Genomic DNA, 9,991 nt, shown 5'->3' with positions numbered 1-9,991 from the left:
ACCGTGTGGAGCGGTCACATGGGGCCCCCAGGGGTTGGCTACGACTCAACAACAGTCGAATGAGATGATGAAAGGGTGAGCTTTCTGTGGTCCTGGCACATTAAAAGAAGTAGATAGTGGCACGAAGCAAAAATGGGGGTACAGGGTTGAACGGGAAACCAGTTTGTTCTGTAAACGTTCACCCAAGTCACAATAAGATGTTCAAAAGAAGAAGGGGGGGGCGGGGAGTAGCAGATAGATCTTGGCTTCATTTTTCCTTTCCCATACTCCTTGCCAGTGGGTTGCTGGGTCCTTGATTGGCTTGAAGAACTGGAAAGGAGATCTAGAGAGAGAGGATCTGACAGGTTAAAAAAAAAAAGCCTGTCTTACTCTAACTCAGAGCTTAAAGCAGGGAAGATAAGAAGACCTGCTACCTTTCTAGATGGGGAGATAGGTGATGTCTGTGCCTACGGGCAAATCCTATCAAAGCTTTCCTTTGCCATCTGGAATCAGGCACAGCCACCTCATCCCCGCCAAAAACTGATGAAATCTAATCTACCCACAAGTCAGGCTGCCTCATTAACCTGAACTTGAGGGTTCTCACTTTCCCATCTGCCATGTGCTTTAGGAGGAATATAAAAAAGTCGAAATTATCCTTGTTTCCTCAACAGTACCTTCATGAGTAGACTGTTGCTTTGTCCATAGTTCTGTAATTAACAGACTCGCATTCTGCTTTGCGCATGTGACATGGATCTCACCTGTGATTTAGAGATGATTTTTTTTTAAGTCTCAGTGGCTTTGCGTGTGCCCTTCCTCCCGTTTGGCCTGCAGTCCCTGAAGCCTGCTGCCCTGTAACAAGTGAGGACCAGGCACCAGAAGAAGCCTGCTGCCCTGTAACAAGTGAGGACCAGGCACCAGAAGAAGCCTGCTGCCCTGTAACAATTGAGGACCAGGCACCAGAAGCATTGCGGTGAGGATGAGTGACTGGAGCAGAGGCCTGGGGCGTGCTGGCCAGCAGGGTAGCAACCTGGGGGCGGCAATGAAGTGGGAAGGGTGTTTAAGGGAGAACTGTTTAGAGAAGGGTGTCGTCGGGGAAATGAGTAATAGGTAGGTCAGAGGATGGAGCCAAGGAATGTCAAAAGGAAACGGATATGCTCTGTGGGCAGGTGGTTAAACATCCGAATGGAGTAACAGGGAAGGAACCCCGAAAGTCAGCTTTGTCACAGATGAGAAAATGGGATTGGATTCGTGCTGGTGGCGGGATGGAGGGATGCTGCACCACCCCTGGGTGTCAGTCATGTTAGTGAAGACCCGCTTTCTGCTCCCACCATCGAAAAACAGACCCCAGAGGCTTAGTTTAACTTCCAGTAAATACTACCACCTCAGATTGTTCTCAAAATGGAAGGGCTCTGTTTAAGCCCATCCAGCCTCGGGGATTACAGGGTTTGGGTGAAAGTTCCAAGTCCTGGGCCCTTCTGCGCTGCCTCTATCATTCCAACCTTACCTTCCATTCAGGTGGTATCTCCCACGTGGTCATCTCAACCTTTCACTCAAACTTCACCTTTCACTGCTTCTCGATCTCGTTGTTTACAACATGTGGCTGCAACTTTACAGAATCGTGTCAAGAAAATGAGATTGGCCCACGGCGACATTTCTCACACACCACTGGCTCCTACAGCCAAGATTCAAGTAAGCCATGTAGAGACCATCGACCAAGAGGCAGGGGTTCGACAGGACAAGGAGCCACTGCCCGGCTTACAATCAGGAAAGGCGGTTTGGGTCCTTTCACCGTACTCATGCACTCTATATACTGAGCAAATCATCCAAGAAAACAGACTACACCGAAAAGAATGCTGCGTCCGGATTCGAGGAAGAATCGTGAACAGCTTGTGATGCACAGGTGGTACGACCTTGCTTTCTGAAAGTGAAGAGGACTTGAGCCCTTGATGATGACTGTATGGATTACAGCCCAACACCAAGAACACAGCCGGACCACTAGGCCACAGATGATACGTGGAGAAAAGACTGCCGCTTTCAAGGATTTCCTTACACATGGAGCCCCAGTCAACGCCCATGGAAGCACCAGGCAAGAAATCAGAGAACACCTTGCGTTGGGCAAATCTGCAGCAGAAGACCTCTTTAAGCATTTAAGAAAAAGCAAAGATGGTGAAGACCAAAGTGCACCTGAGCCAAGCCGTGGTATTCTTAATTACCTCCTATGCATGGGCAACCTGGACAGTTTCATGAAGAAGATCACAGAAGTGATGCATTCAGTGGGTGTTGTTGGAGAACATTGAGTGTGCTGGCTGCCAGAGGGACAGACAAATCTGTCTTGCAAAAGGTACAGCCAGAATGCTCCTTAGAAACAAGGATGGTGAGAGGCTCTGCCCCACTTGCTTAGGACACGTTTTCAGGAGACCTCAGCTTCTTGAGCATCAAAAAATAAGATCTGGAAGGAGCCCTGTTGGCATAGTGGATTGTGAGTTGAGCTGCTGACCCCAAGGTCAGCAGTTTGAGACCCCCAGCTTTCTCTGGGAGAAAGACCAGGCCTTCTATTCCAATAACGAATTCTTTCCAAAAAAAAAAAAAAAAAGCCCCTCTGAGAGATGGAGTGAGACAGTGGCTGCAACCACGGGCCCCAACGTGGCAAGGGTTGTAGGATGGGGTCTGGGCCCCTTTTCTCTGCCGTACACGATGACTATGCCCTGGACGCCACCTAACGAGAAGACAAGACGCTGTTGACTTAGGTTCTTCGAGCCTTCCCGACCTTGTTGAGTACAACCATCCTCAAATATTGTTATCTACCTGCCAGAACCCTAAATAAGGTCACTATGAGTCAGGATCCACTCGATGACAGTGGGTTGGGGTACTCTCTTCCCTTCACCTGCCCCCTCCTAACAGACCGGAGTCTATAAAGAATTACCGTGGTGTCAACCTCAGCTCTTTTAACGCACAAAAGACAACTCCAAACGTCTCCCGGCTCTTCTTGATTTTAACCTTGGGAAGGTCTTCTAACCCTGGCACAGAGGCGAGGCCCGGTCTGGTAGGGGCCCTGTTTGGTCTGGACTCGCCGGCCAGGCAGCAGGCTCTCGGCCCAGGGCCCGGGGCTGGCGTGCCAGGACAGCTGGGTGGGTGTCCCGGCTTTCCAGGGGCTGGGGAACCCTCTCCAGCCCGGCCCGGCTGCACCGCCGCCTCAGCACTTTCCAATTCCAGCGCCAAACAACAACAACCGCAGCTGCCGCCATGGCAACAGGCCCCGCCCCCGCCTCTCCCCCGGCGCGTCGCGAGCACGGCGACGCCTGCGTCGCTCCCTCCGCCCCTGGCGCGGAGGGCGGGGGCCGGGGGAGGGCGATGACGTTTCGTCTAACGTCTCCATGGAGATACTGCACGGACGTCAACGTCGCCCAGTGTTTACTGTGTAACGTTGCTCCGTCTCCATGGGAACGTCAGGCGGCCAAACACTCGGCCCCAGCAACAGGCTTCTGATTGGCCAGGGGCTTCCCAAGGCGGAGCTCCGTCTCCCGCGCCCGCGCCACCGTGTTGCTGTTTTGGTTGTTTGTCTCTGGCGCCCGCTCCACTGCGTTACTGTTTGGGTTGTTTATCTCCTGCTGGTTTATTTCTCTAGCAGATCCTGGAGGCCGGTGTCTGGATCCGTCGCCAAGGGTGGGATCTAGGAAAATCCAGGAAAAAACAGGGTCAGCGAGCTACTTGCTCCAGCCGATTACAGCCCAAATAGATGATACAGCCCCATTGTGACCAAGTCCTGGTGGGAATTACAAGAGTCCCCGTCCCGGGCCTTAGTCATAATCCACACCGTCCACCCGCCCCCATCCCTGCCCCCCACCCCCCTGCATCACATCTCAGAGATGCTATTATTATTACCTTCTTACCTACATCCCAGAATTAGTGTTGCAGTGACAGGTAAGGGGCCTTTCATACCTGAAGTCAGGACACTGGAGTATTTATTTTTCCGTCCGTGGGTCTCAGTTCTGTTGTATTACATCATTCATCCTAGATGTTCAGACCTTTCTAACCTGAGCAGATACCACAAGAATCCCAAAGGGTGGGAACGGCTACTTCCTATTCATGGGTTCACGGACTCTCACCCTTTTCACCCACCTATTGCACCTATGTATGGAGCCCTGGTGGTCTAGAGGTTACACATTAGGCTGCTAACCTCAAGGTCAGCAGTTTGGGACCAGCTGCCCTGGGGGTGGGGAGAAAGATGAGCATTTCTACTCCGGTAACTAGAGTTACAGTCTTAGGAACCCACAGGGGAAGTTCTAGCCTGTCCTACAGGGTCACTATGAATCAGAATCAATAGCTGGGCATTTGGTTTATTACAACTGTAGATGAAAGGGCCATTTAATTATTTAATTTCTCCGAAAGAAACAGAAATCATTTGAGATCGGAGATAGTAAATGGAGAGGAGAATTATGCTTTTACAGTTTCAGATTTCCTGATAAGTAATTCGAATAGATTGATGGCAGTAAACTGTCTGAGGTACACACAATGTCTCTAGAGAGAAACAGAGAGAGTTTTAACTGTACCCTGGGCTCCCATCAGTGAAACCAAGTTAACATCTGGCAAGAGATAGCAATCTAGCCTCAGGGGTTTCAATCAAGTCTTGCTTAAAAGAATGCCTTAAAATCTTTAGTTATGGTGTCAAATATAATAAATCTTCACCGGTTCGTGCACATACAAGCCTGAAATGTTTCATAAAAGGTTTAGATGACCCGATAGCATGTTTTCAAAACCCAGGGAGACATTGATGCAAACCTCAAGTTAAAAACAAGAAAGATTGCGCTCAAAGATTAGGGTTGATAACAAGGTAGCTGTTCTCTCTCTCTGAGTTGTAGCCCGGGCCCTAGTTTTCCCTGTCTGCTCTGGTGACTATCTTGGCTAACTGCTCCCCTCACCCTGGACCAACTTCATAGCCTACAATTTTCTTAGGAGCTGTGAGTGACACTTAATGAAATTGGGAGCCTGCTGAATGCAAATAGGACCAAAGGGCACAAGTCTTTATCTTAATGAACTTCATTCTTATTAAGTCACAGGGATTGCAAGTGCTTACTGTTTACCCAGTAAATATATTAAATTGTCAGGCAAGTCCCTCCTGTTCCAACACTCCGGGGAATATTTGAAAGTCTGATAGAACATTACTTTCTAGGCCATCAACACTTCCAGGAATACAGAGTATCTTAGTCTCTGAGAACCAAGATCTCTGAGGGACACCCCACGATGAATCCAACACCAACCCTCATGTGGAACTCATTCCAGCTCATATCGACTCTCGGGGACAGAGTAGAATTGCTCCCAAAACCACAAACTGGGTTCTATGACCTTGCTCAAGGTCATCTGTTGTAACCTCCAAGTTTCCATATCTTTCTCCACCTCTGAGTCTCAGTTCTTCTCTTTTTGTTGGATCCAAGGATGCTTGTGTTTTTCTTGCAGGGAAGTGTTTAATGTAGGGAATACAGGGAGTTATTACTGTGAGAAATACCAGATGGAGAATCGTCCAGGTGTTAGCTCCAGAAGCAGGTGGCTTCCTACTTACGTGCTGTGTGCACATAGACGTGCTTATTATAACCTTCCCAAACTATTTTTCTGGCCGGTCTGCTCTGTCTAGTTGACCAAATTCAAACCAAGGACCGTAATGTCCTGTTGTGCTGCTGACTTCCTGAAACCACAAAGCAATAATCTCCTCAATCTATTTCCTCATCTATAAAATGGGGTCTAGAGAACTCATGATTTATAATAAATTATGGTGCCTTTGACCTAAGTGGATTGCAATGATATTGGTTACTAGTTGGCACTGTGTAGATACCAAGTATTGTGTAAATTGTGGGTTATTATTAATGAGTAAAGTCCCCTCTGCCCCCCCCCAGCTCACCCATTTTAGCAGCCTGAGTGGAGTCTCCACCCACCAAGTTTCCTCAGCAAAGAGGCTTTATTCCCAGGACAAAAGGTAATGTGTCAGTAATGACCTTCCAAGACCCAAGGGCACATTGTACTTGTTCCACATCCCAGCCAGTATGACATTTAGTTCAATCTCCTCAAGTTTAACATTTTTCTATGGTAAAAATGGAGACATAGTTACCTACCCCAATTAACCTCTCGGGACTTTATGACGGTCACACTAGATTCTGTTTGAGAAAGAACTCCGAAGATCATAAAGCATATGACATCTGAAAGTTTAAAAATTATTTACAGGGTGAGGTAACCGATAAATGAAGCAACGTCGAGGGGTGTAACCCAGGGAAAACCGGTTGAACGGCCATCTGTGTAGCCGATACACCCTACATCAAGGAATCAGGCGCCGCCGCTGGGTTGCTAACCACAAGGTCACCAGTTCAAATCCACCAGCTGCATGGTTAGAGACCTATGAGAACTGCTCTTGTCAAGATGCACAGCCTCAGAAACCCCGGGGAACAGTTCTGCTCTGCCGATGGGGGCGGAATCAACTCTAAGGCCCTGGGGTTGGGAGTTATAGCAAAGAACGGTGTCCCTGAGTTAGAATCCTTGGCTGCTAACATAAAGGCTGAGGGCTTGGGTCTGCCCAGAAGCACTTGGTAATCTATTTCTGAAACATCAGCCGCTAGAAACCCTATGGATACAGTTCTACTCGGACACCCATGGGAGGGCCATGTTGGGATGACACTACAGGAACTGGTCTTTGGTTTTCATCAAGGAGTGCTCTTCCACTGCTTAAGAAAACCCCAAAACAACACTGCCAGCAAGCTATTCTTTTGCGTTCAGCATTTTCCACTCCCTCCAGGTCTTCACTGTAAAAGTTAATTTTCCCCCCGTCCAGAGTTCAGTTCCTCAACGCAAATCCAAGCCCACTGCTGTTGAGTCCATTCTGACTCATAGTGACCCTCCCGGGCAGAAGCAAACTGCTCCCGAGGGTTCAAGGCTGTAAATCTTTTACAGAGAGGACTGCTTCATCGTTCTCCCTTGGAGCAGCGAGTGAGCTCAAACTGCTGACCTTGCAGCTCAGTGCTGCACCCACCGTACCGCCAGGCCTACATTCATTCCTAGCATTTAGTCTCAATTAGACACGGACGTTCCTTTCTCACACAGGAGACTGCAGCCCAAAGAACGCTGGACTGGGGAGGTCTGAGATGCTGGACGTCTATAGAAGCTCATGCCTTCTCTCAAAGTCAGCCTTCACAATGGTGCTGGTGGCCGCGGAGGCCACTGAGACAGACCGCGACTGAGCGGTCTCTGGACACGTGGGTAGGGGCCACTCTTCTCTCCCTGTCCTCACTTCACAGCCTGGAGGCCATCTCTGCCAAACAACACATTCCTTCCCTTTCCACTGGCTCTTAGGAACTGCGACCTGTTTTGTCTTTACGTTGAAGAACTGACATAGGTCACCACTGACTTTTAATTTTGCCAAACAACATCCGTAACAACCACTATTTCTGATGATTGCTTTTTCATACATAAGAGGACATTTTGATGATATATATATATATATATATGCTAATCTACGTCTAAAGGGCAGCCCTTTAAATGAAGTATTTGTCACTTTTTGAAAACTCCCTATTTCGCCTTTATTTTTTGTGTCTTCCTTTGATGGCTGTGTGTGTGTGTGTGTGTGTGTGTGTGTGTCCAGTATGCAGCCACTAGCCCCATGAACATTCGCCAGCTCCGTTCTTGGGTCTCCTTAGATGGGGTGGGGTGGGGCTCCTGACAGTGGCAAAAAGCCGAGGTGAAAATCTAACCCCAGAGTGGTTGGGTTTCCCTGGTCAAACCATTCAGTGTTTGCACTTTGTTCCTTTGGGTCTCAGGTTTCTGCAGGACGGAGAAATAATGAAATTGCGCCAGATGGGTATGCGGCGGCAGGACTATCTCATACTTTGAGTAATTCCCCTGGAATTCACGTCCCTAGTAATTCCCCTGGAATTCACATCCACTCTCTGGGACAGATTTGTTTGTTTTAAGTCAGTCTAGTCCTTGCTTGGCCTGGGCCCCACCTGCCCAAACACTCTACCCCACCCCCTAGTTTTACCTGGGAAGGAGGTATTACTGACTGCCCCACGCCTGGTTCAACCAGATTAGGTGGGGCTGACCTTGCGGTGGGAGCTGGCTCAGTTCCCAGAGGAGGGATCAAGTCTGCCTTCCCATTGGTGTCCCAGGCATGAGACTGGCAACATCAGTTTAGCCAGGCCAGCCTTTGGTTTCCAGCATGTCTGGTCCCCCCCGACTCCCCCACTGGCACTAATGTGGGTTCCACTGGATGTCCTCCCAGCGAAGCAGTGGCCTCCCTGGTGGAGGGATCCACGTCCCGCAGAAGGAAAGTGCCAGCTGCCGCAGGAGGAGCGCAGATCATATGGCCTTGGCCAGCACTGGGGCACGTGGCGCTGCTATGAAGGAAAGTCACCTGGGCTCTACGCTGGCCCTGTTCTAGTATTGGTAATGAGTCTTTTATCCATCGCATCTCTGTTTATGTTGCACGTTTGGGGCAAGCACACTTGTTCGTAGGTTCGGCTACATCCATCTTTCTTTTATCTGAGCAAAGAGGAAACAACCCGATACATTGTGGACCCAAAGCATAACGACTTGTTGTTGGTTGTTCATGAGCAAGAAATTTTCTGTCGGCTCACTGTTTTACAGGAAACTTAATGGGAATTAACTCTTGAGGAATCAAAAAAAATTTTTTTCTTTAGTTAATAAACTTCTTCATTCTCTTATACCAAGAAGAAAAACCAAACTGAGCGTAGCCAGCATCCTGGTTAAGCGTTGACCTCGACTCTTTCCTTTCTCTCTTGCTTCTAGTTTCCTCTGGCGGAGTAGAAGCCCCCTACCTGCCCTGCATTTGCATACGAACCCACTGCAGACACCAGCACTGTGTCCACATCCCTCTCTCCAGATTACAGTGGGGAAACCTGCTGCCAAGGTGCCACTCTCAGGACTCAGGTGTGCTTGACCTGACCCCAGGTATTTCCGTTCCTCTCATGAGCACGTGAGAGCTGAACAGAGCATAAGGAAGACTAAAGGAGAATTAATGCCTTGGAATTTATGATCTTGGCAAAGACTACTGACCGTACCATGGAACAAATCAATCTGTCTTGGAAGAAGTACAGCCAGAATGCTCCTTAGAAGCCAGGATGGTGAGAGGTCATCTCACGTACTCGGAAATATTGTCTGTGAGGATAGACCAGTCCCTGAAGTAGGACATCATGCTTGGTCAAGTAGAGGGTCCGTGAAGAAGAGGAAGACTCTCAATGAGATGGATTAAAGCAGCGGCTGCAGCCATGGACTCAAATGGACACAGGATGAGGCAATATGTCGTTCTGTTCACACACTGGCTCACTAGGAACGGGTACCAACTTGTTGGTACCTAACAGCAGCAGCAGCAACAACAACAGATCTATATTTATACCTCTACCTATATGTATCTATCTTTCCCCAAAGTCCAATGTAGCTAGAAGTCGAGGCTATACTTTAACCCGAAGCAGCACCAGTACGATGAGGTCTAGGAGACGGTTTCTCTCTCCTCAGTCACTCCCTCGTGTTGAACAAGGTGCCTCGGGAAATAAATGCATCGAGTTAGGCCACCAGACCACCACTTACTACAGCAGGGAGAATACCTGGTCCATTCATGTACTGTGGATTCAAGAACGAGAAGATTGTCATTTTAAAAATGTATTGAACTTACTCAAACAAGGCAGTATAAGAGTATACTCAGGTCGTAGAACTGTACTGGATATTAAATAATATATATATAATAATAATATACCTGAAAAGCACTGAATACAAGGCCCTGAGCAAGCACTCAATCAATGCTAGTTATTGCAATCGATATCCATTTGAGGGGAAAAAAATTTTTTTTAAATGCGTATACTCCGAAGAGCCCTGGTGGTGCTGTGGTTAAGCGCTCAGCTGTCAACCAGAAGGCCAGTGGTTCAAACCCGCCTGCCGCTTCATGGAAGGACGAGGTGGCAGTCAGCTGCTGTCAAAATGACAGCCTCGAGGCTGTTTGGGGGCGTCGTCCTCTGCCCCG

General features: G+C 48.6%; 1 pseudogene; it reads left to right on the top strand.

Annotated features, from left to right (window-relative positions):
- The first annotated feature begins 3,222 nt into the window (after positions 1-3,222).
- Positions 3,223-8,469, top strand: LOC142426214 (protein transport protein Sec61 subunit beta pseudogene; annotated as a pseudogene).
- Positions 8,470-9,991: the final 1,522 nt, after the last annotated feature.

Source organism: Tenrec ecaudatus, chromosome 14 (assembly GCF_050624435.1).
Source record: "Tenrec ecaudatus isolate mTenEca1 chromosome 14, mTenEca1.hap1, whole genome shotgun sequence".
NCBI classification, from domain to species: domain Eukaryota; kingdom Metazoa; phylum Chordata; class Mammalia; order Afrosoricida; family Tenrecidae; genus Tenrec; species Tenrec ecaudatus.
Note: the sequence above shows the minus strand (reverse complement) of the source record. Positions and strands in the feature narration are given on the sequence as shown.